The 17,691-nt window shown below is 41.1% G+C and overlaps 1 protein-coding gene across 1 annotated transcript in view; it reads right to left on the reverse strand.

The window, feature by feature from the left end:
- Nucleotides 1-17,691, reverse strand: part of grid2 (glutamate receptor, ionotropic, delta 2) — a 543,340-nt gene that overhangs the window by 31,618 nt on the left and 494,031 nt on the right. The window lies entirely within an intron of this gene.

The following is a 17,691-nucleotide window of genomic DNA, read 5'->3' on the forward strand; positions in this document are numbered from 1 at the left end:
CATACTCACACACACACATCCCTCTTACACATTATTTTGGACTTGGGTGTGTCATTAACTTTAATGGAGCTTTATGAAATTTTCAAACCACTCTGTCTTAGGTTTGTGTGAGTGCGTGTGTGTGTGTGTGTGTGTGTGTATCACCTCATTTGGCCTACGTGGGTTGACTAATGTCTGAGAACAGACAAGACCCTCTGATTGGGTAATTTCACAGTCTGTAGTCCTCTGAAGTGTGTGTGTGTGTGCGATAATTCACTACAGGGCATCGGAACGGTTCGTTTTTCTCTTTACAACCTTAAAAAGTGTGGAAAAGGCACTTTATTACTTTGAAGAAATAATTTTATGGCTTTCCTTTATTACTTTTGAATTGGAAAGATTATAAGCTTTTTACAAGGGAAATTGGTAAAATTTTGTTTCCGTTTCAACCATTTACCACTGAAAAGTAAGACACCTTGGTCTTGCTAAGCTTGGGTGAATTAGTGCTGGATAGAATTGTTATATATTCAGTCATTTCTGGCTGATGTTGTCTGCCATACTGGAAACACATGCAGGGCTGAACTAGCTCATGATCATACTCCTAAACCTTTAACATGTCGAACTCTATCTTTTATAGAAAGAAAAAAAAAATGTACTCCAAAATTCACTTGCAGACTGGGGAATACCACAAGTCGGTGTTTCTGATGATGAGCAACTCTCTTCCAAAGTACTGCTACTGTGCCTCTCCATGATTAAGAAATGAAATACCAGAACCATTTCTTTGCCCCAGTAAGATTTGCCATGTGAAATTTTGAGAGAATAAATTAAGCTGCAGCTATAATTTAGAACCGTAAAGTTTACTCTTTTCGTCTTCGTCTTCTCCCACATGCGTCTTTTTCTCTACCTCTCTTTTATTAAAAACTAATGAGAGAGCCTTGAGAGAACGGCTATTAAAAAAAGATGCACTATTGACAGAGATATTAGGTCCATTTAAAAGCACATCTCCTAACAGTAAAAAATATTACAACTAAAGATCTAAAAACAATCTCTCAACAGACATCTAAAATTAGGCTCAACTCTCATGTTCCATTTTTATGATTGTCCAAACTACAAAGATGTGTAAAGTTTACAACCTCTTGTCAAAGTTTACAAAGTCAGAACACAACGTTTGGGTCAAGTACAACTGATAACACGATCAGCAGGTTTAGGGGAGAGAACAAACTGAAAAAAACCTCAGACATTTAAGAGTACTTGTAGGGCTTTAAAAGCCCCTACATGTCGGTGCCTTTCAAAAGCAAGGGCAGAGCGAAATTAATGTGTTTACTTTGATTCACAAGCCATTTAAGAGGAAGTAGAGCGGAGAGAGAACAAAAAAAATAATAAAAAAATCACAGTCTTCATTGACCAATACTAAAAGAAATCCCTGTTTCACACAAAACAAACCACCAAAAGAGTATAAAATGGATAGCCTATATAAAAAGAACATGAGATGGAGAGAGTGGTGGAGAGCGGAGAGAGTATTACACAGTACAAATGAACATAACTGATCTAAAAGAGAGAGGGTCAAAGAGAATATGGAGGAGAGGGAGGAAAGAGGTTGAGTGCCTCAGGCTTTGCTGGTGCTGAACGGATGTTTTATTTGTGCAACAGCAAAGTCTGTCCTGCGTTTCTACTGTCTTCTATTGTCTGAAATGAGCAACACATAAAACACATGCAGAACACAAATGACCACATATTTAAAAGATGTCAAATCCCTCACTAGTCTACTGATACTCACTAGTGATTCTCACAGTCCTTTCTATTGCACTCCTTTTATTCTATTCACCACTCAAAGCATGCTTTAATGTACTTTAATGCATTTTATTTTGCGTTTGTCTTTATTTTTTAGTTTTTCCTCTATTCGGATAGTACTGGACTACAGTAAGTTGTTGTCCTATACTCTGGAGCAGCTGATCGCCCTGAGACCTCGGGTCCAAAGAACAGCGGTGAGGATGAGAGCGAGAGAAAGGAGATTTAAACCCTGCCTTTTATCTGTCGTCACGGGGATCGTAAGGTCACTCGCAAACAAGATGGATGAGCTCTCCACCTTGGTGAAGACTCGCTGGGAATATCAGCAAATGCAGCTTAATGTGCTTCACAGGCTACATTTACATGCACCGAGTAAGCTGGCAATGGGCCATACTCCAGTTAAGGTCTTATTCAGGTTAAGCTGTTTACACGCACCTTTGATACCCGGCGATTGAGTATCCCTGTTGCCACGAATAAACCAGTTAACGGAACATTTCTGTCCACCTTTGGTGTCCCGCCCACAGATAAAATGGTCTGCCAGCAAAAAAGTATGAAAAGATGCTGCCGCCAGCTATTCCCTCCCTCTTTGACTGAGGTTACTTAAAATACAGGGGAAAGAAATGATGATCCCAATAGTATTTGTCATAATAAATACTGCTTGCTGGCATGTTTTTTGTTGACAATGAAATGTTTACTTAACCTTTATTTCACCTCGGAGTCACATTGAGGCAGGGCCTCATTTCTAATGGGGCTGAGAAACATAGCAAGAGGTCAAAGACACAAAAGACGACCACCAAAATACACCAATAAAATATAATTAAGAAATATACAAAAACATTTAGCAATTATATTCAAGATTTAAAACTTTTTTAAACAGTCCAATTTAACCAATACATCAAGTTTCAAAATGCACTGGAGAGCATTACAGTTTTTGGGGTACAGTATCTGAAAGCAGTCTTTCCCAGATCAGAATGTAAACGTACGCTCTGCGAGTCTGAGTTTGTGCAGAGAACGAAAACCATCAGTGAAAGGAATAATAATTTGACATGTCACAGTAATCTGTTTCATATGGGAGTAAGCCAGGCCTCTTAACTGGGTTTCTCATAATCAGAGTATGAGCTTCACCTTGGCTTTTCTAACCAAATTATGACACTAACATGTGTTGAGCCAAAACCATGTCACTTGAGTGACTGGGTTAAGAATGGAATGGGCTCTAGCTAATTTTGCTGCCTCTATATGGTGTAATCCAGGGCATAAAACAGTGAAGGGTAGTGTCTGTAGTCCGGATATGGAACTGCTGGCTGTGGGTTTATGGCCATATTACCTGCCACAGGAGTTTTCACACCCCATTATTTTTGTTCTATACATCCCACACTCTGCTGATGTCTTGCTCATGGTAATTTCTGATGACTTCACTCATGGCTCCCTCTCCTCCACCCAGTCCAAATTCAATCTACACGTGAAATGCAAGACTAGGGAGAACAAGACACTGGACTTGCTGTATGCAAATGATGACAGGGCATACGCCAATAATACATCTGATGTGCATGTACAGACTGTGAGAGTGTGGCCTCAGGAGTCTTTGGAGGCTCTACAGGACTGTTTTGCACTGCTGGACTGGACGCACAGTGAGGATAGTGAAGAGCTGTCCCACTGCATTACTAACTAAATCAACTTCTGTGTGGATGCTATGATTCCCACGAAAACTGTTTGCTGTTTTCCAAACAACAAAGCCCGGATAACAAAGAACATTAAATCCCTCCTCAACAGAAAAAAAGAGGGCTTTCATGGGCTGGGGAGTGGGGGGAAGTTAAGTCCGTCCAAAGGGAGCTGAAGAAGAAGATAATGGACAGAAAGAGAGAACTGAGAACAAGCTGCAGTGGGATAGTGTGAATGCGGCGTGGAGCAGGATGAGAAAGATCACCGGCTGTAAGCAGCCAGGTCAGACGGTGGAGGGGAACGAGGACTGAGCAAACCAGTTAAACCCCTTTTTTCAACAGGTTTGACAAGGGGACCACAGGCCAGTCTAATAGGACCCACCCCCCCCCCCACACTCACATTACCCACCTCTTCTCTTCTCTCCTGACGACACTGTGGCTGACTAGACACCCCACTCCAATCCCGCTCCCCTGCCTTCTGTATTCCTATGCTCTCGACGGATCTATATGACACTTGCTTTCACAGTTTCTGCTCTATACATATTTCTGTACATTTCTCTGCATACAAGTCGGCACATATCTCGGGACACATTTCATGTATGTATGGTGCCTCCGTACGTAAATATGTTCTGATAATGATAGTGACACTGAGGACAGACACTTTTTCTGTACATATCGTACCTCAAGGTGGACAGCTAGCAACGCATATATCTGAATGGGCACATTCTGTACATATGGTATCTACATCTGGATATTGAATATATTGGTAAGGCGGATAGTTTTACAACACACATCTACACATCTAGATGGTTTCTGTACATATGTATGGCCTTCTGTAGCCCGAATATGACACGTATTTGCACTGTAAATTTGCATATTTGTTTTCTTCATATTCTCATATCATTCTCATTTGTTATACATTACATGGTGATGTATACATAATATAACTACATACCTATACAGTATATATGACTAGTCTCTTGCACATTGCATCTGTATGGCAAATAGTTATATAACATATAGTATATATATAGTATATATGACATAATATTGCATACTGTACATACAGGCAATGTATAATATGAGAATGATATAAGAATATGAATTTACTGCAAATACTGTATATATATATATATATATATATATATATTGCATGTGCAAATATGTGTCATACAACGTTTTCATACAATGTCATACAATAGAGACTTATGGCCATGATATATGTATATGCAAGTATGGATGATATATATATTATCCATAAACCACATTTGCTATACTTGCATTTACTGTATATTCTATTTTTCTTTGCTGTATCATATCACTATTTGCTGCAGCCATGACCCAATTTCCCCACAGGGATCATTAAAGTTTCATCTTATCTCATGTGCCTCTCTATGCTGTAGTAACTATACACAACAAACAAGATTCAATTAATGAATATAAGGATCTCTAGGAGAGTGGTTCTGGTGACTCTGAGTTCCTGAAGGTCAGCCCAGCAAAATTAATATTTGGAAAAAATAATAATCATTTCCCAGTTTCCCAGTCCCAGCACTGAGATATTTAGTAGAAAAAGTGGTATTACAGTGATTCTAGCCTTTAACGTCTTTACTTTCTGACACTCAACAGCAGGCTATGGCATTCTGTTCTTAGGTCAAATTTAAAAATGCAAACTCTTTCTGAGGTGAGGGACAGAGAGGCCAGTCTCTCACCATGTTGTGCTCAACCCTTAAAGAAAACCTTCCAGCAACAAATCCAAAATGGTTCTTTACAGCACCTGAGGGCTGTAATCATAGGGGGGGAACATTTTTGGTGCTAAATATAACCTTTATTAGTAGCCTTTTAGTGTTTTTTCATAAAATGGGGACCAAGAGACCCACCACCCACTGTTCTTACACAGCATCCAAATAACTTTTTAGTGCTCTCTTTGTGCAAGTGCATTTGAGAGTTGCCATTAAAATTAAATGTCCTGCACATATTAATACACACATATTAATAACTGTGCTGTTATATTTGTGAGTCTTTTCTCAGGTGCACTCTTAAATGTCTTCAGTTTAAGGTCTTAACATGATTGAAAAGGGCTGTGCTGTGAGATTAGGGCATCATACACATACAGTATGTATATGCATGCAGGCTGAGGCAGTACTTGTACACTCAACACTACCTGCTGCATCCCTCCCAACACACACACACACACACACACACACACAGACACGCACAAAAAAAAAAAAAAAGCCAAAGCCCCTCTTCTTCTGTTCCATTTCCAGGGTTGTGACTCTAATTTTGCCAAGGTAATTATCAAAAGCTATTTTCCTCAGACACACTGACAGACACCTTGGTAGCAAACACACTCACAGGCACTCACACACACACACACACACACACACACACACACACACATACACACACACACATTTATGTGTTTGCACACACAAACACACACAAACACAGACTGAAGCAGACTAGCACACTCCCTCACACAGACCACAGAATCTCTCTCTCTCTCTCTCATACACACACACACACACACACACACACACACACACACACACACACGCACACACACAAGACCAGACAGCCACCACTGAATCCTAATCATTGCATTGGGCCTTGTTTTTTTCTCCCACAAATGTGACATGGACAACCCATGTATCCATAATCACTAAATTAAAACCATCCAGCCATCCCTCTCGCTTCTCCGTCCTCTTTCTTTTTTCAATCACTCACGCCACTCCTTAATTTCCATCCCTCCTTCCCGGGGATGAGACAAATGAGTCTAATGCTGCTGCTGTTTCATTGTTTATCTACTCTGGGTCTTGTTTATGGGCTTTAACGGGTTTTTGTTATGGCAGAGTCATTTTATAAAGCCATAATACCACTGAACTATGATCCGTCTGAGACATATTTGTTGCAGCTTAGATCTGTGTTTTTCCAGAGACTGGCGCAGGAAAGAGGAAAAAACAAATAGTCCCTAAATTATTGTAGTGAAACATCCACTGGTTTGTGACTGGAATATTAAAATGTTGCATGACTCCACTGACAATGTTATGATACTCTATTATTCCAAACTAACTACTATACGATGTAAACACACAATATGAGAATAAACCAGATCAGACAGGAGGTGTAGTAGCATAAAAAAGATAAAATGAAACTCAAATGATCTCTGTGGGGAATTTGAGCCATTGGAACGACAAAAATACAGCAGGAAAATAGAAAAAAAAATCAAATCTAGCAAATGGTGGTTACATAAACATACACAAGCAACAATTTCAACACTGGAACCTGTAGGGAAATAAGATAAGTTACGTTAGATGAGCCTAACATTAAATCCGATTAATTAAATAGATTAAATACAAGGCACTTACACTAAAATAAAAATATAACAGCAAATCTAGAGGTTTTGTAAGTGGTTTAAAAGGAAAGGGAAGCAGATTTATTGGCCTAGGTTCATTGGCAGGTCATTTAGAAACCCAGGGAAAAGTCTGATGACCTTCTGTCTTCAGTTTAGACTTTGGAACATCCAAAAGGATCCTGGCCAAGAACACAGGCTATTGCTCAGAAATCAAGTCAGAGGCCAGACCAGGATGGGCCTAATTGGTAAATCTTTAATGAAATCCACTCTAAAACTAATATTGACTTGAAGGTGGTATGTTCTTGTCCTTTAGCTCCACTTAAAAAACTTTGCTGGTGCATTTTAAACATGCTGAAGATGTGATGAGAGCCTCTGACCAAGGGAGGGATAAAGAGAGCGGTAGTAGTCTGAATGAAGAAAAAAAAAAAAAAAAAAGATACAGGCATCAAAGACTTTTTCCAGATAACCAACGGATGAAAACTGACCTAATTTTGGTAATGTTCTCGCTTGGAAAAAGCAACACTAAACAACCTTCTTTAACTTTTCTCCAAAACTTATACCAGCACTAACTTTTCATGAGCAGAGTTGTTTGCTTAGTCTTGCTTTGCCATCAGACAAACATTTCCAAAATTAGGTCAATTCCTTCATCTGGTGATCTAGACTAGAGCAGCATGAGTAAATGAGCAAAGCCTGAAAGGTAATCTTCAAGCACTGCTTCATGTAAAGAAAGTTCCCTTTCATGGCAGAAATGACTGTTCTCATGCGGCATACACTCTGACATGAAACCCTCTGTAGACGATACTTCACCAGTTATATTACATGATATGAGTAACTAGGCAGGTTTCTAAAAGTGTCCAGCTATCTCTGCTATGGTTCAAACAGCCTGGCTTCAGAGTCTACCCAGGCTGAAACTTCAAAACAGCTGAACCACTCCAGGGTCTACTCTCTCTCTCTCTGTATCTCTCACTTTCTCTCCCTCTATCTGACCCTCTCTCTCTTTCTATCTCTCTCTGCCCCTCTTTCAGAAAGACCCCTTCAAGGACACCCCACATGCAAAAGGAATAATAGAGTCTTCATCATGCTTTAAAATTAATCTCAAATATATCAAAAATGGTCTTTCCTCCCTACATAAATTGCATTTTAGATTATAAATTTTAAAGTGGCCCACATCAACAAATCATCCCTTAGCGTGGAGTCAATTCCTTAAATGTTCAGTATTTAGCCTTTAAGCGATGGATGTGAATTTTTTAAACATGGGGGTTTCTGTGTTCTTTCCAGTGGGAATCCACTGAAACGATGGTGTGTCTACAAAGACAGTAACAACTTCAGATGCAGGCTTATGGCCATGACAAGGCAGGACAGTTTTGCCAACAACTGTAGTTTTATTCATGTATTATTTTCCATAGCCCATTATGTTATCCACATGGATTTTGTGATCGCTGTTCATCCCTATCCTCACAGCAGGCAGCCCATTTCCATTACTTTAAAAATCTGCCAATGAATTAATCAGCTTTAAACAGAAGGGAATTTGCCTTGATCAGGGATGGAGATTGGCAAATGTGAAAAATTTAATTTGCAAACCATAAATATAAAAACAAATTGCTCTCAGCTTCTGCTTGTTGCACTTGACACTGCACTGACACAATGTTGTACCACAGCCTTCAGACTGAGGTCATGAATCTAAAGGCCTCTATTTATTGGCCTATACTGTAGGGAAAATACAGTCTAACTGCTGAATCATCCTCTAACATCAAACAATACTTTGTTTTACTGTGGGAATGACTGTGGGGCTACTAAGAAAAAGTTTTGCAGATGGAGACTTTGAGCACTGACTTCACGGTGGCACTTTCACTGCAGCTTAGAAAATGTTTTAATGCAAGAATTATATTATCAACCTACGTATTTTACTGTCAAAATCTCTCTCTCTCTCTCTCCCTCTCGCTCCCTCTCTCTCTCTCCCTCTCTCTCTCTCTCTCTCTCACACAATTGCTACCAACTCAAAACTATCTCCCCAGGGCCCTCACTCTCTGCATATGTCTGCATATGTTTTCATGCATCATTCTCCTCTGGCTTTGATTTTGTCTGATTTTACAAATGAGAGAGAGTGTTACAGAGTGGCGGGCTGGGTGAGAGAGAATAGAAAATAGAGAGAGAGAGAGAGAGAGAGAGAGAGAGAGAGAGAGGGAGAGAGAGAGAGAGACCCAATGCAACTGAGCACAGTCCAACTCAAATCAATCTCTATTATCTTTAAGTCTCAGGGCACGAGTACAAGAAAACTACAGCTTGTCCCAATATATAAACATAACACACACACATATACTGTACTTTCTCTCTCTTTCTTTCTCTCTCCCTCCCTCACTCACTCTCTCTCTCACACACACACACACAGAAGCAGGCCCACAAACAGCTTTGTCTATACTTAAGCCAGCTAGCTCCGTCTCTTGGCTTTCTCCCTCTGTATCTTTTTTACTTGCATCCCACATGCTCTGTACTGCCTTTGTTTGGGCCTCATTTGACAAATCAGAGAGCATTACAATGAGAGCCTGCTCCCCAGCCAAATACTCCCCCCAGTCTGCGCTAGGTGGCTTCCTGCAGATATGTGTGTAGATCTGAATAAAGATTGGATTAGGTGCAAGGAAATCAATCAAGGCACAGGAAAGAGAGCCGGCATCTCCTCTTCCCTTCCTATATGCGTCACGTTGCATCAATATATGTGGGGGAGGTAATTTCAGGACAGTTCCTCTTTAAAAGATGAGAATACACACAGTGATTTGGGTTCTGACTCTCGGAGGCAGATTTTGTATCTACTGTGTGTTAAAAGTTGGAGACTCATACTTACACCCAAACTTTGTTCTGTGCTATTCTGTTCTACAAAGAGCAGAAGCAGTGGGCAGCAGTAGTACGATATAATTACTTTCGTTAAGTAAAAAATGAAAAGATTGGTAGGTTAACGTTTGATTTGTTTTGAAGATTTTTCTTTTATTTTGTCTTCTGTTTCTTTTTTTCATTTATCTTTTAAGACTATCTTGCACAGATCTGTATTGAGTTTATCTGGACCTCAAAAAGACAACAACAAAACAAAACAAAACTTTGTCCCCATGGCTTAAATTTCAGAACAACGCTAGCTAAAGTGATCTGATAAGGGTTTGCAAAAGATGAAATACAACATCTTTATTTTGTAGAATGGAAGTCTGGAGTTGAGCACACAGGTGCGATACTATTCTCCTGATACTCCACGGCAAAACGGCTTTACTTGTCATTCTCTGAGATGAATGAACAACCGTTTGCCACTCCCAGGAACCACAACAAATGGAGAAACTCTTGCCTAGATCTCACATGATGAAAGCCTGGCACACAGGTGGCATCAATCCCTCATGAGGCGCTCTGTCTCGCCTGCTTGCTCTAGTGGCAACAGTCGCCACCATCCCCTGCGACGCAATATGACAACTTCTTCAATCCCTCTCCTCTCTTTGTTTTTTCTGTTGTTTAATTACCCTCAGCTGTCATTAGTCCTCTTTGTTTCTCCAGGAAGAAGGAAAAAAAAAAACTGAAATTAATCGCCTATTGCCACGCTGTATGCAAATCTTTGCTCAGACCCCGTTAAGCCGATGAGAGATGTGATAGTGGAGGAGAGGAGTAATTGGAGACAGATGTTGGAGAGACGGATCATCCGAGACGGATCAGTGAGCCAAAACTAAGATGCCACCCTTAATAGGATCTGGCAGCAAAATTATTATTTCTCTCTGTTTCCTTTTTATCTTCCCTTTGTTCAATGGTATTTTTCATAATGAAGTCTTGTGTTCCATTTGCTCGCTTTTGAAAAGTATGAATCATGCCTTTTTTTCTCCCTGATATGTGTTCTTGTGCACTTGTTTTCTAAATAAATTTTCCCACACACAGCTGATGGGTGTGCATAACAGCAATCAGGGTTCATCCACTTCTAGGGTGTCTGCCCCTTTTTTCTCTGTTAACAGTGTTGCTGAGCAACAGTTGGACCAACACAGTCCATGATGAAGACAACACAAAGCTTTTGGAGTAACTGATTACATGTATTTGGATTATTGTATTCTGCTTCACACAACCTGAAATACTGGTTAATCATAGCTACAGATGATGATAATGGTTGTACATTGTATGATAATAAAATTACACTGTATTGGAATAAATTGTCTGTTTAACTTCAGATCCTAAACATTTTGGAGACAAATTAATGCAACCCCAGGATCTCTGGACAGGGACTTACAGGTTGGTGAAAACTAAACAGTAAAAGAACCAGGGATTAATTTATCCTCACTACAGTTAGATTCCTTTATTTGCGCATGAAATGATGTAGCACCTCTGCTCTGCTATTTTGCACTTATGAGCAGCTTTTTATGTCGAGCTACTGACTCCCTGTCTGGTCTTACAAACTAATGTTCGACTGGTATTTACTGTGGTTAGTTATGTGTTTTTATTATTACATTTTTTTTTTTTTTTTTCATGTATTGAATGTAGTGTTTCTAGTCAAAACTCTGTCTGTGAACCAAAGTCCCCTCACAGGACAATAAAATTTGAGCTGAATCCATGCTGCACGGAGGGATTCATATGATGCACACTGCATCTGATGAACACTGCTGCTGAACCACAGGTGTACAATTAAATGGGCATTTCAATAAAGATGGACAATAATTTACTCCTCCTCTGGCTGAAAGGCTAAAAATCCAGCCACAGCTAGTCACCATGAGACAGTTGCAGCCAATCACAACTTGATTGAAGTCATTCAGCTGTGTGATGTGCAACCAGCATTTCTGGTTCAGAAGAGGGCAACGGAAGCAGAAAAGCCAGGTGCATGTTGAACTGTGAAGTTTTCCAAGAGGGCTGAATGAATGTCAACCCAGGAAGGTGGCAGGCTTTATGAACATGTTTGATTAAAATACACGTCTAAGTGGAGTAGATGGTCAAGAACAATGTGCCACAGGTATATTATTATACAATATCCACATGTAAAATAATTTCAAAACAAGTTTCTTGGCTGTTTCCATGAGAGGAGTCAAGACACAGAATGCATCATTAAATAGCATACTGCTGGCATCTGAGGTACAAGGGGAGGCATTGTATCTCGAGCATTTAAAATTGCTAAAGCTTTACACCACCTCCCCTACTTTGATTCAGCAATCTACCTCACCGCCCTTGAAGGGGGAAATAAATCTTACAAACAAACACTGATGTTTTATTCAGAGCGGTTAGATGCCCAGTGTGAAAAGTTTCTCTTTTCCTTGAATTGGTGAAGAGGGTGTGTATAATTATTGCATGAGAAAAAGAGATGGGAGAGAGAGAGAGAGAGAGAGAGAGAGAGAGAGAGAGAGAGAGAGAGAGAGAGAGAGAGGAGATGAAGCGGAGACCTTATCAAACCTTTCCTGTCTGACCTCAAACAGGTAGTCCATGACCTATTGTCTGGGCCCTGACCCAAGCTTGTGCTTTCTTGGTAAAAATAAACAAACTGACAGAAAAACCAAAACAAGAACAAAAGTTTTGAAATACCAAGGTCAGCAAGGATATGCAAAATTAACACTTATATTTTGCATTTTAGTTGCATTGTTTCTTTGATCTCCTCTGAAGTCTTTGGCAAAAAAAAAGAAAAACAAAACAAAAAACTATGGAAGCGTATCGCATGCATAATTCAAATGGAAATGTAATATGTAAAATTTTGTAATTTGGCGACAGAATCGGAAATGATATTGTGGCCAGCTTCACGGAACTCCCCGCCTTCTCTCCTTTCCCGTTGTGAACTACTTCTGATTGTGCAACGCAAGACCCGCCTTAATGGGATGACTGACAGGTGGACACCTGTGGCAATGTTAATGCAGTCCTCTCGAAATGCATTTGCAATTGCATTTTGCCAGGGAATCAGCGCAGTGGCGAGTATATTAAATGGCAAAGACAGGAGGCGCTGTTTCGCTTTTTACATTTGGATAACCATTTACATTTTGCCACCTTTACAGCATAATATTATCTTTGATAATGAAATGTAAAATGCCCTATTAGAGAGTGCAAAACCATATAATGTAAATGACATATCAATTATAATTTTGACACCATTATTGCATAATCACATGAAACATATCTATGCAGTTCGGGAAATACATTTTAATTTTTCAATTTGCATCATCATTTGAATAAAGCTAAAAATAAAGCGTGCAAATCTCTGTTTAAATGAAATGTCAATACTAGTACAGGAAATGTCAAATGCAAATTACATTATTGAAATTGAATTTTCATTTTGAGCCAAAAACTGCACATACAAGCGACAAATTTAAATTCAAATGTAGGATTACATGGCCATTTTACATTTTACATTACATTTGAATTACATTTCCATTTGAATTATGCATGCGATACGCTTCCATAAAAAACACAATCTGCACAGCAGGGTTGCCAAGTAGAGAAAGCTATGGGAGATAGAGACAGATTGAAAGAGAGAGAGAGAGAGAGAGAAAGAAAGAGAAATGAAATAGTCCCATGACAGAGACAGGTGGTGACAGAATGAGACAGACGTAGAGCAAGAGAAAGAGAAAAAAAACATACAAAGCATGTTGAGATTTGCAGATGAGAAAGAGACGGAGAACAGGAGGTTGATAATGCGCGTCTCTCAGGAAGCTGGAGTCTAAGTTAAGAGGCTTTGTCTACGGATAATTCACACCGACACGCATCTCATCAATAAACCCATTACTTACACATGGTAAACTCTGCATTATTAATACTTTTTGACCTAACTTTTTCTCTCTCTCTTCATCCCCCCCCCACACACACAGCACCTGACCTCTTTTCGCATGCAACTTATACATGTCACTGGGTTAGCGTGAAATTCAGTTACAAAAAAACGTGGTCCAGAGACTTTCCCATCTCTCCCTCTCTCTGTGGTTCCAGCATTTCATGACTGTAACTGTGCCTTTCTTTGAGCCTCCTCCTCTCTTGTTTTCTCTCGGTGGAAAAGAGGCAGTGATGGTGGACCAGGACACTGTCAGGCGCCACCTTCATTCTCCTCGCCCATCCCTTCTGTGTGGAAACTGCCACTGAGCATCTTTTTTGCCATGTTTTCTCTGTGTAGTTGCTGTGGTGCTGTCAAAAATCCATCGCTCCAAATCAAATTCGGGATATGTCCTCCATGAATGCCACAGTGAAATTTTGCAATGATTTTAACCAACTTCCCTGTGGGTCTCTAGCAAAACAGACAGAGCCACAGATTCACCTGTAGCCTCATCCCTGACATCATCCAACCTCTAACACTGCCACTGTAAGCAGAGCATGAAACTAACCTTTTAGTCAACCAGCCACCATGGCTAGTGGATTCAGGATGTCTATCCATGAGCAGCCAGATGACCTTTTCCACAACACCCTCCTCCAGCTCCTCCTGGGGGATTTCCAGGCGCTCCTATCTTCCAGCTGGGAGATGTCGTCTCTCTAGAGTGTCCTGGCTCTGCCCCGGGGGTCTCCTCCCACTTGGTCATACCCGGTATTACTGAACTCTTCAGTGTCACAGCGAGTGAGGCCAGCCACCCTGTGGTGAAACCTCATTTTGGCGGCTTGTATCCACAATCTCAATCTTTCAGTTACTCCCCAAAGCTTGTGACCATAGCTGAGGGTCAGAACGAAGATCGATCGGTAAATCAAGAGCTCTGCTTTGTCGCTCAGTTCTCTCTTAACCACCGCAGTCTGACTGCTGCAGCCACTGCACCTAACCGGGGGTAAATCTCACGATTCCTTTTACCCTCACTTGGGAGTAAGACCCCAAAATACCTGAAATCATCCACTTGGCAACTGCTCAGCTCTCGAGACAGCCCACCTTTTTCCTGGACAGAAGCATGGCCTCAGACTTGGAAGTGCTCACCTTCATCCCGTCTGCGTCACACTCAGCTCCAAACTGCTCCAGTGAACTCTGCATACTCAGATTCAGGACAGGGAGCAGAATGTCTTCAGCCAATTTAATTTCTTAGCTGCCAAAGTAGTTTTTAGAATACAAAAGGATGATTCAACACAGGCTGCAGTGTTGCTCACACCAGAGGAGCTGCCAGTTCTCCTAAATTAAGTTCATTAGCATTGGTTTCAGTGACGAGTTTTGGTGCCAAATGGTCCAAATGCTGTGTCGGAGGCCTTTCCACACCACCAAGGAACAATTGCTAGGGGAAACATTGCAGAGTGATGCTGTGGGCCCATCCAAATGGTGCCTTTTTGTCTTGAAGCCTCCAGCTCCAGCATGTTAGTATATCAATAGTATATAAAAAAGGCTTGCATATGGTAATACGGTAGACACACGGATTGATTTGGAGGAGTTTTAATTGGAACAGTGGGAAGGAAATAGTTATGAAGGCAAGAAGATAAAATGATTACTGATATACTCAGACAGACTCTTTGGCAGACAGATTTAGGTGGATGAGTGCTCTAACACCATCGCTCACTGTAGCACCATCTATTCCCCAGGGTAATTAAACAGAGTGAGGTATTTTCAACAGCTGCAATTTACCTCAGAATAATTAGAATTTTGGGGGAAATTTTACCTGTAGGACCAGAATTACTGTTGAAATGAATGAATGTCAATGAGCCTGAGATAGAAGATCTGATATCAGAGAGAAAAACCTGAGCACCTGCGATAACTATCAATTAGCGAGCTGACTGACAAGTTGTGCCAATACTTTGCTACTGTTCAGTTAATTTGAGTGGTTTTATAGCCACATTCACACATAATTAATGAACAGCTGGCATTTTCTGATATGAATCTTCCAGATCATACGGTCCCACTGGTCCTATGAATTTGTCTACATTTGGAAGCATCTGCTATTGTGATGCTGCTTGACTGTTCCTTATTTTCTACTCCTAGTCCCTGCCACCCAACAGTGCTATTAAAGTGGACCGCATGAAACCTACCAGTCACCCTCCCGATATGTAAACACTGTGACACAGTGGGAATTTTTTGTGTGTCTTTCCTCATACTGTCAACATGAAAGTCTGTCAGAAAGAAAGTAAAGATCAGACACTAGATTACCCAGAATTCTTTCAGTTATGACTGTGGTTGAGAGAAGCCTGCCCTAGAGTTCAACTCATACTTGGTCTGAATGCCAATAGGCTTACTGCAAATTACAGTCTCTCCCCTCGCAGACTTTAGGTACACTTGCAGATGCATGTCTTGCAGTCTGATGGAGTCTGCTGTGAGACTGGGAATGAGTTTGTCATTGCTGGCCTGCACTGGGTCATTAAAGATGCATTTCCATGTCCACCTGCCCACCTGGAGTCCATGAGGGCAGAGATTGTCGTCTGGAAATTATCTCTGCTCTAACTACCAAGCAAGTCCTTGTGTGTGTGTGTGTGTGTGTGTGTGTGTGTGCGCATGTGATTTGGATTCTCCCCAAGAGATGTGACCTCGACACCAGAAGTTATTCCACCTGCTAAGCCTCAGGGCACAACTGACAGTCCTGCCTCTCCTTCTCCTTCATCAGATCCAAGAATTCCAGGTTGGTACTTGTGTCCTTGTGGAGAACGTTCTTCCCAAGTTGTCCTGGAGAGTTGTCTTGATCCATCCTTTCATATCTCTGCCGTTAGATATTATGTCAAATGTGTCATGTAGGACACAAGAATGCATATTGAGAAAGACCTCAGAATTAATCATCTCCCCTTCTTTCTTTTTCCCTGTGTTGTCTTACTTTAACCTCTGACTTTAATTCTTCTTTCACTGCCACTCTTTACATCTCTCTCCACCCCTTCCCCTTCTCCCTCACTCCAAACCCTCCCTCTCTCTCTCTCTCTCTCTCTCCCTCTCTCTCTCTCTCTCTCTCTCTCCATCTCTCTCTCTCTCTCTCTCCCCCTAGCTCTCGGGCCTGTGATGCATGGTTGTCTGTGTTTTCCAAAAGTCCATTAGTCCCTGGCACTCGGCCACCTCCTCTCCCACGGACAGAGATAAAGACGCAGAGCATGGCTGCCCAGTGAGCTGCATGAAAATGAGAAGACAGTGGAGAGAGAGAGAGAGAGAGAGAGAGAGAGATGGAGGGAGACGAGGGAGGGAAAGGGGAGGATGGATGTGAGTAACACCTTAATACTGGCCGGGAGCCCGAGAGAAGAGAGGTAGAACAGAGGAAGATGGAGAGGCAGGAGAGGAGAAAGAAAAGGGGAGGAGATAGGAAGGAAAGGAGAGGAGAGAAAAAGGGGGAAAGAGGAGGGGATGAGAGAAAAGAGTGGGGAAAAAGGGATTGGGGAACAAGTGATTGAGGGTAAGGGAAAGAGAAGGGGAGGAGAAGGGAGGGAGGTACAGAGGAGTGTGACAGAGAAGGAGAGGGTTCTATTGAAAATGAGAGTACTGAGGAAAGAGGGAGAGAATAGAGAGGGGAAGGAAAGAAAAGACGACAAGGAGGACAAGGAGGAGGGGGAGAGGAGAGCATGAGAAATGGAGCGGGTAGAGGGTGAGGTGAGGATAAGAAGGTGGGGTCAATTGTAACCAGATATCCCTCCACCAGAACCATTTATATCACTTTTTCAAATCTCTCCACCTGCCCCCTAATTTATCTACAATCCAATAATTGAACTTACAGCACTACCACCCCCCAAAAAGGAGGAGGGAGTTACAGTGATTCATCCTCATTTTATTTTTCTTCTTTATCCTCTTTTATCTTAAAAATGCAGATATGATATTTAATGGTTTACTTTGGGTCACAGCGCTGGCCAGACGTGATGCAGACCAGAGCAGGCAGATGAAAAATGTCTTTTAAAAGTTGTTTTTTCTCTTTTTTTCCAGCGTGGGCATTTGCCCTCTTGATTAATACTGTTGTCTAACTTTGCTCTCTCTGTGTTTCTATCAGCCTTTCTTATTAAGGTGATGTAATTGCTTTTGCACTCTCCTCCATATTTCTTTCTTGGCCAATCTGTGAGTGCATTTTAATCTCCTACAGGTCT

This window comes from Centroberyx gerrardi, chromosome 8, assembly GCF_048128805.1.
Source record: "Centroberyx gerrardi isolate f3 chromosome 8, fCenGer3.hap1.cur.20231027, whole genome shotgun sequence".
Taxonomy (NCBI): domain Eukaryota; kingdom Metazoa; phylum Chordata; class Actinopteri; order Beryciformes; family Berycidae; genus Centroberyx; species Centroberyx gerrardi.